Genomic DNA, 27,073 nt, shown 5'->3' on the forward strand with positions numbered 1-27,073 from the left:
AAAGTAATTACCAAATAAGTTTTATTATTTACCCAATACTTTACTCACTGGCGTTAAATCCTAATCACCAAGCATAGAAGTTGTATTCATGACTGCAAATTTAATTTTAACTTAAAATTTAAAAATAAAATAAAAAAAGAAGTAAAAAGTAGGAAGAGTGATTATCGAATTGGTCTTAGTATCGTACAATACTTTTCTCAGTTAGCGTTAAATCCCTATTGCTAAATTCTTAATCACCAAATGTACCCTAATACTAAAATTTCTAATCACCACGTATAAAAATTACATCCATCATGAACTTGTCAAATTTGTTACTCAAATTAGTAGTTGAGCTTTACTAAATTCAAAGTAGTAATATTATTAAGCGAATTTAAATACTGCTAATTAGTTTCTGAAATGTAGTTATTAGATAATGTTTAACTAATTAAATTTGCATATGGCTGTAGACGAAGATGGAGATATTAATTAAGACAATTATATCACAAACAGATTCAAATGTGCTTGACAATGTATAGGTGTTAAATATGTTGTAAGTTGTCGTAGATCATGTACTTCCATATAATCACATATTAGAAATGTTAACAAATTGATATACTTAAATGTTAGAATTTAAATTGAAAAAAATAATACTTATAAAAAATGTTGAAAAAAAAGGAAGGGCTGACCCGCCCCAGCCCGTATAGGACTGGGTTGGGCTAGCCATTTTAAGGCCCATTCAAATGAAGGGCCGGCCCACCCAGCTCATCAAATTCCTTGGCCAGCGAGGCTTGGGCTAGGCTAGCCCGTTTTGACAGCTGTAATCACAACATATAATTTGAGACGAAGAGAATACTTTTCGGAAACCGAAAAGTTATTTGGATAACTACTCACTTGGACACTAGTCGTCCCAATTGCACTATAAAATACCTCATTTGCACTATAAAATACCTCACCATATAGCAGCAACAATCTCAAATTGGTAGTGATTAAAGCTACGAAAGCCATTTTTGGGAAAGATAAAAGTATGAGTCAATTAGCAATGGTTCATACTCCTCAACTCACAGTATGTGAACACTCATCGATAGCTTTAAAACAAAACATTGCATTTGCTGCTATTTTATATAAGGCCAAACCCATCGGCGGCCTTGTGGTCATTCAAATCCTTCACTTAGACACCTCAACTATACCTTGTTCCATTTAAACACCTGAAGTGGACCCTTACTGTGTCATTTAAACACTTTTCGTTGACTTGGCAAGTTGTGTGGATTTCACACCAAACAAGCGCTTGGAAAGGCCAAAAATCTTCTTTTTTTTTTTTTTAAGGGAAAAGGGTCAAATATACCCTACTATAGTTTATTGGCTAAGTTTATCCCCCGTTAGCCAAAGTTCATATTTATACCCCTCCACAGACGGAAAAGTCCAAATCAGACCAAATTACCCATTTTTCAAAATTTACTCATGACCCATCAACTTGAGTGACCCGACCCGCAAAAATCATTTCCCCACCCAAATAATATAGTAAAATTTTCACAAATAGCTACCTTTTAGGTGCTTCTAACAAGCTATAATTACAAGTTCATTATTTACAATTCGTAGCTGGTTCTTCCTATATTTAGGTCCTGGACGCGTCGCATAAATATAGCCAAAATACAGACTAAATACACTGAACTGTTGAGCAAATAATGCCTCTATTTAAGGAAAAAAAAATCTTTTTCAAACTAAACAGAAATCTGTTTTTAATGTTCCATAAATCACGCAAATCTCATTCTCTTTCATATACATATCTCATTCAACATCTAATCATTCACATAAAATTTGAATTCAAAAACTCTCTTCATATTTTTCCCAAAATATAACTAAAAAAAAAATCTCTTTTTAATATTCCATAAATCACGCAAAGCTTGATTTGTTCATCAACTGAATTGCATAGTGACAAGTTGAGATTGTCTCCTGATGCTATGACCATCGGTTTTGTGTTCGTTATTAAAAATATTCAATGAAATTACATTATTAAAAATCAAAATGTTCGTTACAAAAAATATTAGTTATTGAGTGCAATAAGCTGATATTGAATATTATTTAGTAACTTTAATAAGATGGGAAAACTTGACTCCATAAAAAAACTTTAATCCCTAAGGGTGGCTTTTGATTCACTGTATTTTATTTATATTATGATTGTATTTTTGAGTGTATTCTAATTGATCCGTAAGATTTGAATCGTAATGAATATATTTACAATATATTTCACTTGTATTTTGTATGTATTTTTAGAAGTATTAAAATTGTTCTTTAATTTTTGAAGTCTATTGTATAGAAAAATGGATTTTATGGTTCAATAATGAATTCAAGTGTACCATGAATATATAGAGAAAATGCATAGAACTCTTCCTGGTTCATCAATAAAATATAGTGAAAACATGTAGGAAATACAAACTTGATATTGAAATGCACTTTGTAATTTTTTAGTAGTAACTGTACAAGAAAAATATAAATGTAATAAAAACAGAATTCAAATCTACGATTAGACTATACAACAAGCGGGATCATTACCAAAATACATAAAACTTCTTCTAAAATTTCATAAAAATAATGTCTCAACAGTGATGTTATACATCAAAAAAAAAGTTGGAGAAAAAAAAACAACTTAAAACATAAATTGTTCTGTCTACAAATCTAGTCCTGAACATCTACTAAAATCACTGCATCATAATCAACGGTAGCCTTGACAGGTATTGGTGGTTGCTCGTTATCAATAAATGCATTCAGGGTTGCCTTGTCGATTTGCGTCGTGTCTCATACAGAGAAACTTTGCATCAATTTCAACTGGAATGCGTCAAGATATACTGAAACTTTACATTAACAAAACATGAAAAAATAACAAAATAACAAATTAACCACAATAAATAACAACACATTCAAGATATACTGAAAATATACTATAAATATAATGCAAATATATCAATGTCAAATGCACAACAGTGTGTGACTGTGCTGTAAAAATACACTTCAAATACACTGAATATATACTACAAAATATACTTTGATAAAAAGTAAACACAAATTCAAAATCGCATAAATTTACAAGGAACAAATTAGGTAGAAAAAATATATAACACACAATTAAAAACACAAACTAATTGAAATAATAAAAAATACGACAAAAATATACTTAAAATGTACGCAAAATACGGATGCGGAATTGAAAAAACAGAATAAACTCGAAGTTCAAAACACAAACTAATTGAAATAATAAAAAATACGACAAAAATATACTTAAAATGTATGCAAAATATAGATCCGGTGAATTGAAAAAAACGGAATTAATCAAGTTCATCGAAAAATACGATAAAAATATACTTAAAATTCAAGTAAAACACATATCTGGTGAAGTGAAAATACATCTCCTTCCTCAACAGATCTCTAGCATTTATGTGTTCGAACCCAAAAATTTCTATAATCTTCGGACGTGAGTTCCTTTTCCACTACCTGACTTGAAAACTAGAATCTCCAAAACAAAAAAAAATTGGAAAAGCCCTGCAATTAAACTCCAATGCTTCTGATTTTTACCAATTAAACTCAATTTAAACAGTAACTCATCATCAAATTCAGTTATGGACTACAAATCTTATTGTGTATTTGAGTAAATACCAATTAGACCCAAATTAAGCAAAGAACCCATAATACTCTAATATGCAATCAATCGATTTTGTAAGAAGAAATTTCCAAATTAATAGCAATATAATCCTTCACATCATAGAGCCAATAGTACCCTAATATTTCAATATGAAATAGGATATGTAAGTAAATAATGAAGAAGAGAAAAAATGCCACACCAGAAGAGAATCGACAGCACCAAAATTGGAAGGTCCGCAATGAGGGAGGCGAGTAGGGTTTATGTTGAGCAAAAGTAGATTAGGAGAGGGAGCGAAAAATTTTAGATTAAAAAGGAAAAGGGAGAAATTAATGAGCAGTTAATATAGAGTAAAAAAAAGGAAGTGAAAGAAATCAGAAATTGATTTGAAAAGCACGAAATTAGGGGAGATGGGAGTTAGAAACGTATATTTAGGAAAAGGAGAGAGAGAGAAAGTGTGCAGTTAAAAAATAGGGCTGTGGGGAGTGGTAAGTTAATTGGTAGAAAAGTGAGTAGCTATAAGTTGTAAAAATATAATATTATAGCTACTAAACTTAATTATTAAAAATTATAGTTATGTTCCATAAATATGTAACATAGTAAGCTAAGCCAAGTAAAAATTACAATAATATACCCCTGTATGCCTTAGAACTCTTCAGTCCATAGGGTTGGCTGAAGTTTTCACTTCCATTGCTTGGTTACATAAATTTTCTTTCCCTTCTTTTCCCTCTCTTCAAGTTTTCCCTTCGATTTTTCCCTTCCATTGCTACTCTTCACGATTGCACCTGTGCTGAATGATTCAACAGTGAACCATAATAAATGAACTCAAAAACTGGACCATAAATGAACAAAACCTGCACAAACAAGCACCAAAATAAGGACCGTGTATGGACAAACACAGTCCATAATAAATGAACTAAAAAGAGTCTCTCACTGCAAGTGTCCTGAAATGCGGGAAAAAGAAAATGAAAAAGGACAAGGCCACAAGAGCTTGCAGTGAGAAGGAACAAGGTAAGTGCAAGCTTATTAATTTGTTTATTGGTGAGTAACATGGGTTTGTTTTTTACATCAGCTGAAACCCAAAAGCAAGTCCCATCAGTTCTTTTTTCATGACCATAGAACCAATGAAAAAGCCAATCACTCAAAGGATATTCGAAGCCTAAAGGAAATAAATCGCCTCAATCGCTCACAAATTATCAAATTAAGTAGCTTATGGGACAGCATTTTACTAAGGCGTACAGGGGTATATTATTTGGGTGGGGAAATGACTTTTGCGAGTTGGGTCACCCAAGTTGACTGGTCATGGGTAAATTTTGAAAAATAAATAATTTGGTCTGATTTGGGCTTTTCCGTCCGTGGAGGGGTATAAATATGAACTTTGGCTAACAGAGGAGTATTTTTAATTACTTTAGCTAACGAAGGGTAAACCTAACTAATAAACTATAGTAGAGGGGTATATTTGACCCTTTTCCCTTTTTTTAATTTCCTCCTCCTCCTCCTCCTCCTTCTTCTTCTTCTTCTTCATTCTTTTTCTACCATCATCGACATTACTGCTACTGCTATCACTACAGGAAAAAAAAAATCAAAGGAACTCATTGAAACACCATTAAAGGGTACTTTAGAAAGCTTGAAGGTTTAAAATGGGTTACTTTATTTGATGAAAATTTTGAAAAATTAATTTTAAGTTTGTCTTCGAGTCTTCATGGAGAATCTTTAGCTGAAGTTATAATAAATTTGGAGGAGTTTTTCTTAAAATTTTGGATTAAATTCGTGGTTGGAACAAGAACATACATGAAAATGGTGAAGAACTCCAAGAACATGATTTCAAAAAAATTCTTTTGTTAGTAATTGTGTGTTTTTTTTTTTTTTTTTTTTGTGTGTGTGTTAATAATGTGTAGGGCTTAGAAAATAGATTTTTTTTTAACTTTTTTGAAATATTAGTAATAGATTTTTTTTAACTTTTTTGAAATATTAGTTTTACTCAAAATTTATTTTTATATTATTATGGGATCAAATGACACATGTCATAATTTAATTTGTCATTTAGCCATGTCATTGGCGAGTGTGTTACACACACATTACATATTTGGCCGATTCATCGAAAAATGTCTAAATGGAATAAGATTTAATTGAGGTGTCTAAGTGAAAGATCTTGACGATCACAAGGGGCCGCCGATGGGTCTGGCCTTTATGTAAAGGTAGTTAAATAATACTAACAATTAGTTTTATAAATTTGGTGCAGGAAATTAGTATACAAGAAAAAGTTGAACTTGAAGAGTTAACAGAAAAGGTCAAGAAAATGTTGGTGGAAACACCCGATAATAGTACACAAAAACTTGTATTAATTAATGCAATCCAACTACTAGGAGTGTCATATCATTTTGAAAATGAGATTAAATCATCCATTCAAAACATTTTTGGTGAAGTCGAAACGAATGAAAATGATGATGATGATCTTTATGTTGTTGCTCTTCGTTTTCGACTAGTGAGACAACAACAACATTACATGTCTTCTGGTATATCGTATATCTTAGAATTACTACTTCCTTTTCTTTTATTATATCAATATTGGGTTAGACTTTCAACTATATATAGATTTCCTATGCACTTAAGTAAGTTCGTTGATTTTGAGTTTGGCATATAGCAATAAAGAATAAAGATATAGGTGTTCATATATGGTCAAAAGTAAAATGTTGATGAGGTGTGAATGTGTGATCATCAAGTCTAAACATAAAGGTGCACTTAGAATTTAAACTTTATATATGAATTCAAAAATTACAGGGGAGGCTTAGTTTAAAACTAAAAAGAAAACATTTAAGTTTAGTTAGCCCAGGGATAATTCAGTTAAAAATGAAAGAGTGCATCATCTTTATTTCACTTGCAATTAGATGTAACACAGTGAAATTTAATTTGTTAATCCTCTTAGATGTCAATTGAAAAAAGATAATCAAGAGGACTATTTCTTGTGGAATGTCTAGCTTCTGTAGAGATATAGCTATTGTTAGAGTCCAAACTTCAAAATGAAATCCATCATCTTTTCAAGACCAATTTTGTCAAATCATCAAGGTTAAAATAATACTAGAAGCGCAAGTGTATCTGAATCCATGAGAACTGGTGAAGTCCTTCAACATGTGGTCTTCCAAACCAAGACGTAAACCCTTCTTACCTTTTTGACAACGGGACACCAAAAGAAAATTTGACCATAACCTTTTTTATAGTTGCACAACTTTATGTATTTCTAATTTAACTTTCATTATATTAGAAATTACATCATGATATCCACACATAATAACCCATACTTTATGAGGTGTATAGACCTTAACTTTAGATATTGGCAGACAACTTTTAATTGGAGTCAACTTTTAATGATAGCAACCAACATACAATTAATATTAACACACACACATACACATATGATGGGCTTTGTACGTCTTTTTAACTAGTTTAATCTCTGACATGATGATAATTAAGCAGATGTATTCAAAAAATTTATCAACCATATGATGAGAAGTTCAAGGAAACTCTTACTAAAGATGTGCAAGGATTATTAAGTTTATATGAAGCAGCATATCTAAGAGTACATGGGGAAGACATTCTTGAAGAAGCTCTAACTTTTACCATCACTCATCTCGAGTCCATGGGCCCTAAATTGGACAACTCACTCAAGGTCCAAGTTAGTGAGAGTCCGGAACCAAAATGACCCAAAAAAAAACCTTTTGAACCAAAATACCCCAACAAAAAAAAAGGTGACAAAAGTACCTTTAGCGCAGTAATTTACTGCGCTAAAGGACTTAACTGTAACGGCGTGGTTAAGTCCTTTAACGCAGTAAAAAAAAATTTGGCCAACTTTATTTTTTGCAACACTTAGTATTTTTTTTTTCATACTTTGACCAACGATTAGTCGTGTGTCAAGACTCCAAAACGTTAATATTTTATATAAAACCTGATTTTTTTTCTGCGTACAATAATGCAGGCTCAATACATCAAGGATACGTAAACGTTCGGATCGTCATTTTAGGGGTTGAATAGGTGCTTGAAATTTTGTTTGAAAAGTTTAGATTTAAGTGTATTTCAGTCAACTTTATATATCGAGAAAATTAGTCAGCTTTATTTTGAAAAATTGAAATCACAAAAGTGAAATTAACATTCACAGATACATTGTCCCGAGATTTTTACGTTGAAATCTATTGCGTATCATCATATTATAAGTAAGGAAAACTAAAACTTCAAGCTAATTTGGGGGAAAATTGAAATTGAATAGGATAACAAGTGTTTTTTTTTTTTAAATCGGCTGGGCCAAACTGCCTTGCGACCGTTTGCCCGCTTAGATCTCGAAAAAATACGCAAGATCAAAAAAAAAAAATCGCGTAAAACGGACATCCCAGCGCAAAGTTATGACCATCTAAATTTGACCACTTTACAACTAGTTTTTCACATTATATTTTTTAGAATTAGATTTATATTCAAAATAAAGTTATGTCTTGATTAAAAAAATAACACGTTTAAATCAAAACCTTAAAAATAAAACACTTAAACCTAAAGTTTCCAAACAAAACTTACTTTGGGTGCCTTTTCAACCCCTAACACAACGATCCGAATATTTACGTATCCATGATGTATTAAGCCTACATTATAGTACGCAGAAAAAAATATCAGGTTCTATATAAAATATTGACATTTCGGAGTCTTGACACACGACTAATCGTTGGTCAAAGTATGGAGAAAACACTAAGTGTTGCAAAGAAAAGATTTATTAAAGATGCTGCGATCTTTTTATGAAAAAAAACACTAATTGTTCCTTAAATGTGTTATTTTTTAATGCGTAACTTTATTTCGAATATGTTGCAAAAAAAAAATTGCGTAAATCGGACGTCCGAGGGCAAAAAATCGTGTATATTCGAAATAAAGTTACGCTTTAAAAAATAACACACTTAAATATAAACCCTAAAAATAAAAAACTTTAAGCTAATGACAACAAGTCTTCAAACAAAAATGGACTTCTACGTATATAGAACACTTAACCTAAAGTTGTCAAACAAAACTTACTTCGGACACCATTTCAACCCCTAAAATGACGATCCGAACGTTTACGTATCCTTGATGTATTGAGCCTGCATTATTGTACGAAGAAAAAAAATCAGGTTCTATATTAAATATTGACGTTTCGGAGTCTTGACACACGACTAATCATTGGTCAAAGTATGAAAAAACACTTAGTGTTGCAAAAAATAAAGTTGGCCAATTTTTTTTTTTTACTGTTTCTATAACGCAGTAAAATACTGCGTCATAGAATTTTTTTTTTTTTTTACTGGGTACCTTTAGCGCAATATTTTACTGCGTTAAAGGACTTAACCGCGCCGCATTTAAGTCCTTTAGCGCAAGAATTACTGTGCTAAAGGTACTTTTGTCACCTTTTTTTTATTGGGGTATTTTGGTTCAAAAGTTTTTTTTTTTTGGGGTCATTTTGGTTTCGAACTCAGTTAGTGAAGCATTGAGCCAGCCCATTCATACAAATGTACCAAGAGGGGGAGCAGGAAAATACTTACGTATATATGGAAATATTGAAGCACATAACAATTTGCTTTTGAAATTTGCGAAATTGGATTTCCACATTTTGCAAAAGATGCACCAAAGAGAGCTTAGCGAACTTACAAGGTATATATGAATATGGTACATACTTCGTGATATAAATTATAGTATTCGTGTGCTATATTAAAACATAACTAACCATTAATATGTTTGTGTGTATATATATTATACGTTGGTGGTGGAAAGACCTAGATTTTGTGAACAAATTTCCATATGCAAGAGATAAACTGGTGGAGTGTTACTTTTGGGCAACAGAGGTGTTTTTTGAGCCTAAACATAGACATGCAAGAAGAACGTTATCATCACCATCACTGATGATGCCACTTATGACGAACTTGTGCCTTTCACCGATGCAATCGAGAGGTGAAAGTATAACCTTAACAATCAATCTTTGTCATTTCCCGTTGTTGAGTAAGAATTAAGTGTTATTATGCATCTATATATCAAGTATAGTAGCACTAGTTATCGTAAAATGATATGTAGAAGTAAAATATATACCATCAACTAGTGGACTTTGATACAAACCCCTGACGTGCAGATGTGACAGCTGTGCTATGGATTCGATATCGCCCTATATGAGACCTCTTTATCAAGTCTTCATGGATTATTTTGATGAAATAGAAGAAGAATTGACCAAAGAGGGTAAAGCAGAATGTGTCTACCATGCAAAAAATGAGGTAAGCTTGCTTAATAACTCGGCCTCATTAATCGGTTAAACTAACCTACAACAAAGAAAAAGGAAAGTAAAAGATAAAACACTTACAATTTATCCGAAAGAAGATATGGAATATGCTTCGTACAATAGACCTTCTGCCCCCGCTTCTTCCTAACTCGTCGCATATAGCGGGAGGCGAGACAATATTGCTAACTACCTTTTTTATGATATGTATATGCTTCTAATTCTACTTGTTGACTTTTTTCTTCTTCTAATATTTCCTTCTTTAGGTGAAAAAGTGGACCATAAGCTATCTTAAGGAAGCCGAATGGTTGAAGGCTGGCAATATTCCAAAATGCGAGGATTATAAGAGAAACGCTACTTTAACCATTTCCGTTCAGATGATTATTGTTACCTCTTTGATTGTTATGGAGGAATTTATAACCAAAGATACTTTTGAATGGATGATAAATGAGTCTTTGGTCGCTCGAGCTTCATCACTAATCAACAGATTAAAGGACGATATTATTGGACATGAAGTAAGTATGTCAACATATTCCTTATTTGCATTCTTTAATTTCCCCTAAAGCTATGAGTAGGTAGATGCCCATTCTGGAGGTACATTTGGCACGAAATGAGAAATACACTACATTATAACATAGATAGGCTAATTAGTCATCAAGCAAGATTTAATTATGCAAGAATATTTAGGCTTTGATTACTAGCTAGAACTATCTACATTAAGAGAAGGGAAAATAACCTATGTGACTATTTAGAAAAAATAATTACCCGAAATAGCCCATGTTTGTAATATTACTTGAAATGATCCAATTTGTACCCTCACTTCAAAAGCCTGTTGTATATTTGTACCCTCACTACAATTGAAAAATATTGTACATAATTGAATTTTCTTGGATATAAACACCTCTTATACATTATTATATACACTCTATACATTATTATACACTTTTATACAAGGTTGATGTATTGTCTACTCCAGATGTATAAAGTTGTATATTGTGAAAAAGTGGCTATGCGGGGTGTAATTTAAAAATATGGCTATGAAAATGTAATTTTGTATGCTAGATTTTACATTATTGAAATTTCTCCTGAAAAAGAATGTATTGGCCGATTAAACATATAGTTGTATTGTACACAGTACACACTGAAATCTATTTCATGCAGCACGAACAACAAAGAGAACATGGAGCTTCATTCATTGAATGTTACATGAAAGAATTTGGAGCATCAAAACAAGAGGCATATGCTGAGGCTTGGAAGCAAATCGCAAATGCATGGAAAGACACAAATGTGGAATATCTACGTGCTACTGAAGTGCCAACGTTTGTCCTCGATCCTGCTTTAAATCTCGCACGCCTTGTAGAAATTCTCGAAGGGGGTGATTTTACAAATTCGAAAAACAAGCTTAAAGACATCATCACCTCGTTGTTTGTTGATTCGGTCAATAGTACATCATGTGGATAATCATGTTGATGTGTACCATTCATCAAGTGCTTAACTTTGCAAACAATATCATGGTTCCAAAACTTAGAAATATTTCTAAGTGATTGCTGAAATTGAGGGTGGGGGGGGGGGGGGGGTTGCTGCTTTCTATTAATGTTTGAGAATAGCTATCTCAGCATATTAAGAACATTAGTTCATGTCAATTGTCTTTTTACTCATATTACGTTTAATAAAATATAGCCGATGAAGTCGTATTGAGTCCTGTTTCAAATGTGTTCTTGTATGTTTTAATCTCATTGCAAGCATTTATAACTTGTCTTTAGAATATATCCACGTTTACTGGTTTGACTACTTCAAGTCGTTCAAGGCTTGAAAGTAATGTAGCAAACATTGAAGTAAAAGAAATAAAAACTAAGGCTTCAATACGACTTGGTAGAAACAAATATGAAAATATTTCAACTTTTATCATTTCTTAGATTTTGTTAAATTATATCGACTCCATTTTCGATTTAATAGTGAACAATTACCTTCTAAAACTAAAAAACGTTTTCCCTTAATCTTATTATATTGAGTTCTTGAAAAAGGCTAATTGACTAATGACTCGTTCTCATGGCATATATATTTGGGAAAAAAGAAGGGAAAACAGGGTGTGACTGCAAAAGAGAAACGACCAATTTTGGACTAATGACCCGAAATATATCTTAATCCATTGTTGTAGCCCACAAACAAAAAAGCCCACATAAAAGAGTAATTTAAAAAAAAAAAAAAAGAAATCAGTTCCTTGTCCCTTTCTTGTTCTTGTTCCAAATTCTCACAAAGCATAGTAAACAAAATATGAAAACAATCCACTAAAACATTTAGACGAATGTGGCAGGAGAATCTCCATGAAAGCATTGAAACCCAGGATATATAGAACCATTGCAAAATATCCAGAAAGCACACCTCAACTAATGTGTTTTGACAAACAGTTAATATGTATATAATAATAATTGTATAACAATCATACACAAATTATACATAAAAATATATAATGTGCATATATTGTATAAAAGTGTATAATAAATGTATACATAGTGTATAAATATACATTTTTGGCTACAATATCTTTTGAATTTATGTGGTCATCTGGTTGTCAATATGTTCATCGGTTGGCTAGTTATGTCCTTGCCACAACAATTTAAGGTCTTTAAAGCCCAACATAATGCTACATACGCTCTGTGTATTATATAATTAAGTTTTAAAAGAATTTATATATTATTTTATGCGAGATAAATGATATAATAACTAATGGCGGAATAATTAACCCCGAAGAACTAATCCCTACATAAAATAGTATATAAATCATCTCATAACTAATTTCTATATTTATAATATCTTCATAACTCTAACCAGCAACAAATTATGACCCCTAATATGTTTGCCACTTAATGAAGTTTCAAAAGCACCCATTAGTCAAACAGTCCCTACAGAAAAAGAAAATCTAACCACTTTTATCAAATCCAATTAACAAACAACTAGAAACCACGTCTAATGCCTCCTCCCCCACATATTTTATTAGCCAACCTAATTAATTAAGCCATCATCAGTATCCATTCTTACCTAAAATACTGTGCTACTGATCGAGGAGGATGGAATTTTGTGATGTTATTTTGGATGATATCAGGTCATGAAATTAAAAACTATTTTAGTTTTTTGAAATTTAGTTTTCAATCATGAGTATCGATCTTCTTTTCTTTTTTTGGTAAATGTATTAGTAAGTGGAAGTATCGGTCACTCATGACGTGGTCAGGTGGATTAGGACAATTGGAACAGAAAATCATTAACAGTAAATAAAGAAAAATCTTCAATAAAAAATTATAGCCAACCACCATTATGAAAGTAATCCCACAAAAAGATTACTCCCTCCATCTCAAATTATTTATTGTGTTTCTCTTTTACACGCTTTAAAAAAACATTAATTAAGAGAGAGTTTTGACTTTTTACTCTTATTATGTCTTAAAATATAAACTCTTTTCATTGGATATTATTCTCTTTATGTATCACCTCTCCATAATTTAGATGTTTATAATTTTCAAGAACAATTATTACTCTCTCTGGTCCATGATAAGTGTCCTCTTGCTTTATTAGTTTGGTCCAACATAAGTATCCATTTATATAATCATGAAGGTATTAATTATTTTCTTTCAAATTTACTCCTATTTAGATAAGTATATTTTTATATAATCAAGAAACTTTATTAAATAAGTATAATATAATTAAGGTAAGTTAGTAAAAAAAAAAATAATGATTCTAGAAGTTAGTATTTTGTTAGGAGTTGTGCCAAAGGCCAAAAGGACACTTATCATGGACTGCAGGGAGTATTAAGGGTAAATGGGAGAGAAATATAAATAATTTTATCTTCAAATGCCAAAATGACAAATAATTTGCAACAATTATTTTTAAAAATCCCGACATATAATTTGATGCTCAACTAATACTAAATTCCGAAAACAGGAAAGTCATTTGGATAACTAATCAGTTGATAATTGTCCCAATTGCACTATAAAATACCTTATTTGCACTATAAAATACCTCACCATATAGCAGCAAAGATCTCAAATTGGTAGTAAACTAAAGCTAGGAAAACCATTTTAGGGAAAGAGAAAGTATGAGTCAATTAGCAATGATTGATAATACTATTACACGTCCGTTGGCAAATTATCACTCAAGTGTCTGGGGAGACTATTTTCTCTCCTACACTCCTCAACTAACAGTATGTACACACTCATATATCTTTATAACATTGCATTTGCTGCTATTTTATAGTAGTAAAACATGCAATACTAACGATTCGTTTTAATTTGGTGCAGGAAATTAGTATGCAAGAAAAAGTTGAACTTGAAGAGTTAAAAGAAAAGGTCAGGAAAATGTTAGTGGAAACACCCGATAATGGTAACCACAAACTTGAATTCATTGATGCAATCCAACGACTGGGAGTGGCATATCATTTTGAAAATGAGATTAAATCATCCATTCAGAATATTTTTGATGAATTCGAACAGAATGAAAATGATGATGATGATGATCTGTACGTTGCTGCTCTTCGTTTTCGACTAGCGAGACAACAAAGGCATTACATGTCTCCTGGTATATCGTATATCATAGAATTACAACTTCCTTTTCTTTATTATTTCAATATTGGGTTAAACTTTCAACTATATATAGGTTTTCTATGCACTTGAGAAGTTCATTGCTTTTGAGTTTGTCATATAGCAATAAAGATATTGGCGTTCATATATGGTCAAAAGTAAAATGTTGATGAGGTGTGATCATTATGTCTAAACATAAAGGTGCATTTAGGAATTTAAACTTTATGAATTCAAAAATTACAGATGAGGCTTAGTTTAAAACTAAAAAGAAAACATTTATGTTTAGTTAGCCCTGGGATAATTCAGCTAAAATGAAAGAGCGCATGATCTTTATTTCACTTGCAATTAGATGTAACACAGTGAAATTTAATTTGTTAATCCTCTTAGAAGTCAATTGAAAAAAGATAATCAAGAGGAATATTTCTTGTGGAATGTCTAGCTTCTGTAGAGATATAACTATTGTTAGAGTCCAAACTTCAAAATGAAATCCATCATCTTTTCAAGACCAATCTTGTCAAATCATCAATATTAAAATAATACTAGAAGCACAAGTGTATCTAAATCCATGAGAACTGGTGAAGTCCTTCAACCTGCGGTCTTCCAAACCAAGATGTTAATCCTTATTACCTTTCTGACAACGGAATACCAAAAGAAAATTTGACAATAACCTTTTTTATAGTTGCACAACTTTATGTATTTCTAATTTAACTTTCATTATATTAGAAATTACATCATGATATCCGCACATAATAACCCATACTTTATGAGGTGACATAGACCTTAACGTTAGATTTTGGCAGATAACTTTTAATTTGAGTCGAACTTTTAACGATAGCAACCAACATACAATTATTATTAACACACACACATACACATATATTGGGCTTTGTACGTCTTTTTAACTAGTTTAATCTCTCACATGATAATAATTAAGCAGATGTATTCAAAAAATTCATCAACCATGATGGGAAGTTCAAGGAAACTCTTACTAAAGATGTGCTAGGATTATTAAGTTTATATGAAGAAAGACATCTAAGGTGCATGGGGAAGACATTCTTGAAGAAGCTCTAACTTTTACCATCACTCATCTCAAGTCCATGGCCCCTAAATTGGACAACTCACTCAAGGTCCAAGTTAGTGAAGCCTTGAGCCAGCCCATTCATACAAATGTACCAAGAGGTGGAGCAGGAAAATACTTACGTATTTATGGAAACATTGAAGCGCATAACAATTTACTTTTGAAATTTGCGAAATTGGATTTCCATATTTTGCAAAAGATGCACCAAAGAGAGCTTAGCGAACTTACAAGGTATATATGAATATGGTACATACTTCGTGATATAAATTATAGTATTCGTGTGCTATATTAAAACGTAACTAACCATTAATATGTTTGTGTGTATATATATTATACGTAGGTGGTGGAAAGACCTGGATTTTGTAAACAAATTTCCATATGCAAGAGACAAACTTGTGGAGTGTTATTTTTGGGCAACAGAGGTATTTTTTGAGCCTAAATATAGACGTGCAAGAAGAACGTTAACAAAATTAATCGTTATCATCACCATCACTGATGACCTCTATGATGCTTGTGCAACTTATGACGAACTTGTGCCTTTCACTGATGCAATCGAGAGGTGAAAGTATAACCTTAATAATCAATTTTTGTCATTTCCCCGTTGTTGAGTAAGAATTAAGTGTTATTATGCATGTATATATCAAGTATAGTAGCACTAATTATCGTAAAATGATATGTAGAAGTAAAATATATACTATCAACTAGTGGACTTTGATACAAACCCCTGATGTGCAGATGTGACATTAGTGCTATGGATTCGATATCGCCCTATATGAGACCTCTTTATCAAGTCTTTATTGATTATTTTGATGAAATAGAAGAAGAATTGACCAAAGACGGCAGAGCAGAATGTGTCTACTATGCAAAAAATGAGGTAAGCTTGCTTAATAACTCGGCCTCATTAATCGGTTAAACTAACCGACAGAGAAGAAAAAGAAAAGTAAAAGATAAAACACTTACAATTTTTCCGAAAGAAGCTATGGAATATGCTTCGCAACCTAGACCTTTGTGGTCCGGCTCTTCCCAGAACCCCGCACATAGCGGGAGCTTAGTGCACTGAGCTAGCTACCTTTTTTTATGATGTGTATATGCTTCTAATTCTACTTGTTAACTTTTTTCTTCTTCTGATATTTCCTTCTTCATTAGGCGAAAAAGTGGACCAAAAGCTATCTTAAGGAAGCCGAATGGTTGAATGCTGGCACTATTCCAAAATGCGAGGAATATAAGAGAAACGCTACTTTAACTATTTCCATTCAGATGATTATTGTTACCTCTTTGATTGTTATGGAGGAATTTATAGCCAAAGAGACTTTTGAATGGATGATAAATGAGTCTTTGGTCGCTCGAGCTTCATCACTAATCAACAGATTAAAGGACGATATTATTGGACATGAAGTAAGTATGCCAACATATTCCTTATTAGCATTCTTTAACTGCCCCTAAAGTTATGAGTAGTTCTCGTTGCCTTTTTGGAGGTACATTTGGCACGAGATGAGAAATAGATACATTTTAACATGAATAGGCTAATTAGTCAGCAAACAGAGTTTTAATTATGCAAGAATACGTAGGTTTTGATTACTAGAACTATCTATATTTAAAGAATGTATTGGCTTTAAAAGTTTTAGAACATTTAAGTTTAAACTTAAAAAAAGATGTTTAAAGTTTAGACGTATGGTTGTATTGCACATACTGAAATCTATTTCATGCAAAGACGAACAACAAAGAGAACATGGAGCTTCATTCATTGAATGCTACATGAAAGAATATGGAGCTTCAAAACAAGAGGCATATGCTGAGGCTTTGAAGGAAATCACAAATGCGTGGAAAGATCTAAACGCAGAATATCTACGTGCTACTGAAGTACCAACAATTGTCCTCGATCCTGCCTTAAATCTTGCACGCCTTGTAGAAATTCTCGAAGGGGATGATTTTACAAATTCGAAAAACAAGCTTAAAGACGTCATCACCTTGTTGTTTGTTGATTCTGTCAATAGTACATCATGTGGATAATCGTGTTGACCAAAACCTAGAAATATTTCTAAGTGATTGCTGAAATTGGGGGGTTGCTGCTTTCTATTAATGTTTGAGAATAGTTGTCTCAGCATATCAAGAACATTAGTTCATGTGTGTTGTTTTTTAACTCATATTTTCGTTTAATAAAATATAAGCGATGAAGTCGTATTGAGTCCGGTTTCAAATATGTTGTTGATGGATGTTTTAATCTCATTGCAAGCATATATAGCTTTTCTTTAGAACATAACCACGTTTAGCGGCTTGACTACTTCAAGTTGTTCAAGCCTCGAAAGTAGTGATGCAAACATTAAAGTAAAAGAAATAAAAACAAAGGCTTCTATACGACTTTGTAGAATCAAATAAGAAAATAATTTCCATTTTATCATTTCTCATATTATGTTGAATTCGATTTTAAACCAGTGACAATTACATTCTAAAACTAAAAAACTTTTTCCTTTTACTTTGAATTTAACTAATGAGATTGAATAATATTCTTTCCCGTCCAGAGGTTTGAAAAAAAATCGAGACATTCAGAAAGAGAGCTGTCTCATTTCTAGGATTATAATATGATTCTATTGCTTGAATCTTTAGGCTTAATTTGCACAGAACTCTTTGTTTGTTAGGAAAATAGGTTTCAGAAGTTGGAAAAATAATTTGACTTTTGAATCCTCACGTTAAATTAATATTTTCCTTGTCTTTATGATCTTTAGAAAATATCCAGGCATTGAACATTAAATGTCATTTCAAATTGAGTTTCTTCGATCGATAATCACCAGCAGAGACGCTGGATTAGGTGACTTTTCATGATAGTCTAGTTCAAAATGAATACACAGCATCATTAAATAAACTGCAATGATTGATAAAATAATTCCCTTAAATTTATTAAGATTGTTAGAAAATAAGACATGGGGAAGAAGATTGGGCTATGATAGAGTAATCTAGATTCAACTTTGATAGAGTAATATCTGTCCTTAATAAATTTAAGTCTCCCACATCGTTGCTGCAGGATGGTGGCAAAATTCCTCCAGGATTTACAAAGCCAATAAAATTCGAACAACAATTAATTCGAATTTTCCACCAGAACAGAATGTTTTGATTTGTAGTGAAAGTGAAAGAGAGAGTGACATCTGATTCCTCTTTTTGTTTTGGAATAATTAAGAGTCAGTTCAAACCAACAGACCTAAACCTCTTCGGAATAGGCACCTTTTAACTTAAACCTTTTAAGAATAGGTACCTTTTAATCACAACCAGTCATTTTAATGATTAAAAATGACAAATATATAAGCCAAAACCTCTTCTCAATACTTTCCCATCAATAACACTAACTAAAACTAACACATTGTTTAGAGTAAAAGGAAGAGCAGTGGCCCGCACCGCATTCACCTGTAAATTTCCCTCGACGAGGGCGAAGTGTGGAACTGTTACGTTGACATACTTTATTGAAACAAATTATGAGTGTGAAGACAACGCAGGCACTCTCTTCTTTCATAAACTGAAGATAATTTATGCATAAACATTGAAAGATTCAACTAAAAGCCAGGTAATGTAGTCTTTAAATTTGGTCTGGGAATTTATATAATCATTTTCTTTGAAAATCTCTACCAGGCGTGCAGTGTTTAAAACTAGCTCGAGGACGAACGTTAGTACTCCCTAAGTAGAACAGAGGAATTCCGTGTTTATTTCTTTCCACGCATTAATGATTTCCTTCCGAGCATCAGCATGTGCCTCTTGCTTTGAAGCTCCATATTCTTTCATGTAGCATTCTATGAATGACGCTATATGATTTCTCTATTGTTCGAACTGCACAGAAATAGATGATCTCAATATATGAATGTCATACTTTTCTAGCGAAGCATGAATTTAGTAAACCTGTTCTATCTTTTACTATGTTGTTTCTTTTTAGAGAAAATAAAAAATGATCTATTGTATTTAAGGGTAGGTTCAAATTAGCCTCTTAAATATATTCCTTAGCAGTTTTGGTCCTTTAAGTTGAACGAAAATGAGCATTTTTTAATCCTGTCAAATGTGGAGAAAAGAAAGATTTAACGGAAACTCACATTTGAAAATGCAATCCTTCGTTTCTGTCCCTTTGGCCAAACTTAATTACCGGCAATATCCTAAATATACTAAACTTATACCCTGATATGTAAATTATATATATATATATATATATATATGTATAGTATATGCATATTTAGATAAAAATATACAAAACCATTACATTTGCTGGCTTTTTGAAAACTAGATCACCCAAAAGTATTGAGTTGTAATTATCTCAATTTTTACAGCTATTTTTGGTCTATTTCTGGTGTCTCATGAAATTTGTTGAGGTGTAATTTCGGCAAATTGAAATATAGTGTCGTGTGATCCTTACCTCATGTAATTAATATCGTCCCTTAATCGATTGAGTACTGCTGAAGCTCGAACAATCAATGGCTCATTTTAGGGCCGGGCATAAATACCGAAAATCGAACCGAACTTCAAGAAACCGAAACCGAAAGAACCAAACCGAACTAGTTTGGTTCGGTGTTCAGTGTCCACCTTCAAAAAACCGAAACCGAATTAGCCGAACCGAACTTTGATAAAACCGAACCGAAGAACCAAAATTTAATACATTACCTAAAAAAATTAAAATAGTCCAGGCTCATTAAGTTTAAGACCAAAAAACAACCCAATTGTAACAAGCCCTCTTTTGCTTTTGTATCCCTAATTTTCAACATCAATTGAGAAAATCAAATATCCTTAACAAAGAAAGGTGACTAGGATGTGTTTTTAGGATTAATATATGTCCTTTATGTGTTTTCTTAATTATTCTTACTATATGTACATAGCAACTAGTAATCCTATATTATGGTTATGGTTTTATGTTCTTGTGTATCCTGTTTATTTGATTTTGATTTCAATTTGTCAGTTTTATGTTTTATTGCTTTTGAGAATATGAATTAGTGTAAATGGAATCGCTTCTAATATCTTATCAAAAAAACCGAATTGAAAAAACCGAAACCGAAAGAACCGAACCGAACTAGTTTGGTTCGGTGTTCGGTGTCCACCTTCAAAAAATCGAAACCGAAATAGCCGAACCGAAGAACCGAACGCCCACCCTTAGCTCATTTATCACCCGTCCAAAAATCTCCTTGGTTATAGATTCCTCCATGACGGCCAAGGAAGTTGGTGCAATCATCATAACGGTTGTTTTCATAGACGACTCACATTTTGGGATATAGCCATCATTTACCATTGGGCTTCCTTGAGATATGCTTTGACCAACTTTTTCATCTAAACGGGAATTTAATTATAAATATAATTATGCAAATAAAAGAATGCCTCTTTACTGGTTTAAGGTTTTAGATGAGGTGGTCACATGATTCTGATCTAAATGACATCATAACAAACAAAAGTCTTAGGTTCAAGTCTTATTAGGAAAATCAATTTTCACATAATCGCCTAATGAAAAAGAAACAGGTCTGCATGCAATGGGAAGCACAGAAGGTGTGCATAATTAATGGGAAGTACAGAAGGTGTGCATAATTAAGTAAATAAAATATGGGTAATTTTCACGATGATCGCTCAACTTTTACGCTATTGCACCAAAGTCACTAAACTGTTTTTGTAACGAAAACGTCACTCAACTTTTTTAAGTATCACATTATAAACTTAGTAAATATTTTTTGGTAACCAAAAAGGCACTCAACTTTTTTAAGTATCGCATAAAGTTACTAAATACTTTTTGGTAACCAAAAAGTCACTCAATTTTGATTAAGTTTATATATTGAGATGAAGCTAAGGGAGCTTAATTACCCCCTGTTTTGCATAGTGGACACGGTCCAATTTATCTTCTTCTTCTGTCCATTCTTCTTCTATTTCACAATAACGGTCCACAAGGGCTTGATAAGCAGATTGAGCGGTACTGAATCCACCACATTAATGTCATCACATGATCTGCACGTTAAGGGTTTGTATCAAAGCCACAAGCTAAATTTCTACATTTCAACACAAATTATTTCATAATAGTTAGTAATAAGCTAGAGAGTTAATACACATGCATTAAGTTTATAATTACCGATCGAAAATCGAATGCATGAGTGAAAGGCACAAGTTCGTTATAAGTAGCATAAGAATCATATGTGTCATCAATCATGGTGCATATGGTGAGTACTTTTCCTAGCATTCTTCTTGCACGACTATATTGGGGCTCAAAGAACATTCCCGCAGCGTAAAAGTAACACTCCGCCAATCTATCTCTTGCATATGGAAATTGCTTTTTCAAAATTCAGATCTTTCCACCACCTGCAGTACAAGAGAAATGGTTAATCAGTTACATTCGATCTCATTATATTACACTAGCATGCATATAGTCAATTTGTTGAGCCAAAACGGGTGGAGTCATTCCCGTTTGTTGACTTGATCCAATGGCCGGTCAAACACAAAATGACTAATCAAACTATTGGGTCAAAAATCAAAATACAACCAAAATCCAAAAATGTAAAATCAAGTTTGAAGATTGAGAATAACGTGAATTAACAAGATCAATCTAAGCCCTTATAATAAGCTAATAATTTAAGAAAAATACACCAGCTTTCATTTTTTTTTTCACAAGAAAATAAATAGAAAGGAGGAGAGCTTGGGACGTGTTGAAAGGATCCGTTTATTTATTGATCTGTCTATTTGCTACCTCTAGTATATACGATGCATATTCGTGTGAGTGATAAGGATGATAAGATTAGTGCACGTACCTTGTAAGCTCGCTAAGCTCCCTTTGGAGAGCCTTTTGCAAAATGTTAAAATCCAATTTTGCGAATTTCAAAAGTAAATCATCATGCGATTCAAAGTTTTCATAAATACATATGTATTTCCTTGCTCCCAATCTTGGTACATTTGTATGAATGGGCTGCCTTAAGGCTTCACTAACTTGAACCTTGAACGAATTGCTCAAGTTGGGGAGCATGAACTCGAGATGAGCGATGGTAAAAGACACAGCCTCGTCAAGAATCTCTTCCCCATGTACTCTTAAATGTGTTGCTTCATATAACCTTAATAATACTTGAACATCTTTAGTAAGAGTTCTCTTGAACTTCCCATCATCGTTAGTGAATTTCTTGAAGATCACATCTGGTTCAATTCCATGTCAAAGAGAGTAAACTAGTTAACAGCTAATACCAAATCCAATTATGTCCTCTTTAAGAATTTATTTTATGCTGGTGGAGACATAAATGAAGTCATCAATAAAAGTAGGCCATGATCCTAGGTTCAAGTCACCGTCACCGGAGGAAAATAAGATCTATTGGCCTCTTATAATTTGTAAAGAAGAAAATGACTTTTTCAAATCTTTTATGAGTGAAAAATGAAGATATCTTATAAAAGGGTTATAAAATTTTTTAAAAAATTGTAAAGGGCCAAATAATCATTATTTAGAAACTCTCATGTGCTTCGACCCCAAAAAAATAAAAAGAATCAACCCTTTTGGTAGCGGTGCGTGTTATAGGCATAATTTAGTAAAGAAGAAATGGTCATATTTACCCTTATACTTCGTGAAAAAGGTCTATGTATATTTGGCCTCCAGTTTGAGTTTTGGCTCACTGGTGTCCTTGCTGTGAATTTTTTAAAGATCGCATCTGGTTTAATTTCGTACTATTACCAATAAAGGCAACAACAACATACATAGCGTAATCCCACAAGTGAGGTCTGGGGAGGGTAAGATGTACGTAGACCTTACCTCTATCTTTATCGGATAGAGAGGTTGTTTCTGATAGACCCTCGGCCTTATCAATGAGGGCATAACAAGGAAAGGAAAAATAAGGAATTTAAAATTACCAGAAGGCATGTAATGCCTTTGTTGTCTGAGTAGTCGAAAACGAAGCGAAACAACGTAAAGATCGTCATCATTTTCATTCTATTTGGACTCATAAAAGTATTAAAATATTATGAATGGATGTTTTAATCTCATTTCTGAAATGGTAAGCCACTCCCAGTCGTTGGATTGTATTAATCAATACAAGTTTTTGTGTACTATTATCTGTTGTTTCCACTAACATTTTCTTGACCTTTTCTTTTAACTCTTCAAGTTCAAACTTTTCTTGGGAACTAATTTCCTGCACCAAAAAGTTATAAGCTAATAGATTTATACATCTATTATCAGGTCATCCAAAAGGGGTTTTTATAACTATGGGCCTGTTTGGAAAGCCACCCAGGTAATTGGAATTGGGTGTAATTTGGTGTAATTACACAATTTGGCATGTTTGTTTGATCAAGTAATTACACAGTTAGGTGGAATTGGGTGTAATTAACAGGGTGTAATTACACTCTCCAATTCTCAAGGGGGGGGGGGGAATTGGGTGTAATTACACCTACGTAATTACAGGGTTACTTTTTTGTTTGTTTATTTTTTTTCACTTTAATTTCTTTTTATTTTTAATTTCTATTATTTTAATATTTTTGATTTTTAATATTTTTTTATTTCTATTATTTTAATTTCTTTTTTATTTTTACTTTTGAATTATTTTTATTTTTTAAAATGTATTTTTCTTTTTATATTATTTATTTTTCATTTTCTTTCTTCTCATTCCCAACCTTTACTTCTTGTGGTTCCATATAATTGCTCGTATTTTTTAATTTTTAATTTTATTCATTTAGCATAACCTTGTTATTATTCTAATATTTGAAACTACACCTCTTAATATTGGAAAGAATGAGTCATTAACAAACTTGACATATAACGAGTGACGTTATTAAAGTAGAATTTCATTGTGAATGAGGTTATATACTTATATTTTTCCTTTATTTTGAATTATTTACTTAAGTTACGTTGGAACTTACTTATGTAATGTTGGAATTTGACATAAGAGTATTATATTGAACTTTTTCTTTTGGATTTTAAATTTAGGTTATATTTCCAATTTTAAGCTATTTGCTTTCACATTGCATGTTGTTCATTTTTCACTTACATTTGATGGATTTTTTGTGTCAAACATTTGAATAATGTTATGGCATTATATTTATTAATATTATTTTTTTGTCAAACATCTAATCCATGACGGTCTCACAAAAAAAGTCTTCTTTTAAGTTTTATAATTAATTAAAATTAAATATTAATTTGAAAAATATATATCAATTATTTTTGTTACAATATTAGTTACAAATATATGATTATTAATTAATATATTTTCAAGAAACAATGTGTTATTAAATAAATAATTTAATATCATTTATAAAGGCAATATTTTTTAAATATTAATTTTAAATTTTTTTCTAATTAAATTTTATTTTAAATTAAGCGACTATGTAATTACACCGGTGCAACCAAACAGCACGCTTGTAATTATACGGTAATTACGTTACGACAAACAAACAGGTCGTTGTAATTACACTACTGTGTACTTACTAGGCTGTGTAATTACTACCCTAGTAATTACACCAATTCCAATTACCGGGTGGCTTTCCAAACAGGCCCTATATATAGATAACCACTCATAAAAATGAAATAAGTAACATGTAATCAAAACTTGAATCCTATATAAAGAGTTGAACTTCTAATGTTATACTGCATTTAACTTTTGAAAAGAGTTTTAAGTTCTATGCACACATCGATAGTGTAAAATTATAGTTACAGCTAAATCTCTATAGTATATAATCATGAATTGTAAATTTATAGTAAAAATGGTAACTAACATAGTATCACAAGTTAGACTACAAGATATAAAAAGTTCAACGTGTTAGTGTTTATAACTTAAACCCTCTGAAGAAATATTTTAATTTACTTCTCATTGTAGTGTTTTTCTATTAATTTAAAGAGCAAAGATATTATATAAACCATGCAATAAGAGTGTGTATGTCATACTGGGAGTTGAGGCGTGTAGGAGAGTAGATATTTTCTCCAAATTGTTGAGTGACAATTTGCCAAGGGACATGTACTAGTACTGATGGAAGAATCGACCATTGCTCCACTCATCTTTGATTTACACATAGTTCTGGAATATGTATGATTATTCAGTGTGAGTTTAGAATTGCTGGGGAGGAAAAAATGAGAACCCCAAACCATTGATTGAATATTTCCAAAGCTGAGAGAAGAAGCAACCATTGTTTTTCTCTCTAAGTAAACGTCTTCTGAGATTTGCTGATTGTGTGGTGAACTATTTAAAATACTACAATTGAGATGAGTGAAAGTGAATTGTAGCTCATCTATTGGACAATGTGTGAATTTTCACTAGGCCATTATATTGAAATGAATTTCTGTTGGAAACTTATTTAGTTGCGTTTAATTATTATTCATAAAGTTCTAGTAATGAATTTCACAGTATCATTATCGAGAAATGTTATCAATTTTGGCTGCTATATTTTACTAGTCCGGCCCGGTGTGCATGACATTTGTCACTTTTGGCTCTTTCCACCAGTAATGCTACTTTTCCATGCACGGCCTACGGATAGAATTATACATTTAACAATTTATTCAATGGGGAAAGGTCAAAAATACTAACCTTAAAATCTTAAGTTAAAAGAGTTATTTTCTCTCTTGCTTTTTGTGTAATTTCTCTGGTCTATTTTTCTTTTTCCTGTTCTGTCTTGGTCCAAAATATCAGATCTACTCAATAGTTAGCAGGTCATCTCGTGCGCCTGTGCCATTTTATACCTGGGCTTCTTGAAGATAGTAGCACTGTAGCAAACATTGAAATCAAAGAAACAAAAATAAACAGGGTTCAATTCGCAAGCAAAATTCTGCCTTGCGAATCTAAACCTTGGCCTTGCAAAATTCCTTCATTTTTGTACTAAGATCGGGTTCGAACCCAAAACATCGGAATATTAGGTGAAGGGCAAAACTTAAAGACCACCAATTTGAGGGGCAAATATTAAAGACCAATGCCTTTGAAGGGCAATCCGTGTTAAAAAAAAAAAAAAAAAAAAAAAGATATTTCCCCTCCCATTTATTAATATTGGTCCGGGCCCATTCATAACGTAATCACGGACAGTTCGGTTTGCAGGATAGCAATTAGAGTACGCTCAAAAGATGAATGTGGGAATTCCGTTGAATGAATGCCGGAGGAATGATACATCAAGCAGAAAAACATGAATCTCATGTATTGACGAGATTGGGGAATCAAATATACTGGAGCAACATAAAAAATAAAAAGCTATACATAAAAAATATTCAAGAGCTCAGTAGAAGAAATGTGGAGGAAAGTATTATAATTTTTCAACTTTACTTGAACAAAAAAGCAAGAGCGTATCCTTTATAAGTGAATCGCATCATGTATTTAAACTAGTTGCATATACGTTCATATAATCTAAGACTTCTCATTTTCCAAAGTTTATGGATAAAATCACTAGACTTTTCCTATCCAAGTACATGAATCTTTTCTATATATTGTTATTATTAGAAAAGGGTAGAACAGGTTTCTACATGCCTGCTTCATCATGTCTTTTTAAGGGAAAGGTAGAGGGCAATTTAGACATGGGACATTACTTTTTGTGTTAATACGTGGCTTTCAAATGTTTGTACAGAATTTTACGTGTAATCTACATATCAGTCCAGCTGTATTCTAGAA

At 32.1% G+C, this 27,073-nt stretch overlaps 3 pseudogenes; 2 read left to right on the forward strand and 1 right to left on the reverse strand.

The window, feature by feature from the left end:
- Window positions 1–1,018: 1,018 nt before the first annotated feature.
- On the forward strand, window positions 1,019–11,395 carry LOC132060825 (sesquiterpene synthase 14b-like; annotated as a pseudogene).
- A 2,544-nt stretch (window positions 11,396–13,939) lies between these two features.
- On the forward strand, window positions 13,940–17,537 carry LOC132053074 (sesquiterpene synthase 14b-like; annotated as a pseudogene).
- Window positions 17,538–19,040: 1,503 nt separating this feature from the next.
- On the reverse strand, window positions 19,041–25,697 carry LOC132060833 (sesquiterpene synthase 14b-like; annotated as a pseudogene).
- Window positions 25,698–27,073: the final 1,376 nt, after the last annotated feature.

Source organism: Lycium ferocissimum, chromosome 1 (genome assembly GCF_029784015.1).
Source record: "Lycium ferocissimum isolate CSIRO_LF1 chromosome 1, AGI_CSIRO_Lferr_CH_V1, whole genome shotgun sequence".
NCBI lineage: Eukaryota > Viridiplantae > Streptophyta > Magnoliopsida > Solanales > Solanaceae > Lycium > Lycium ferocissimum.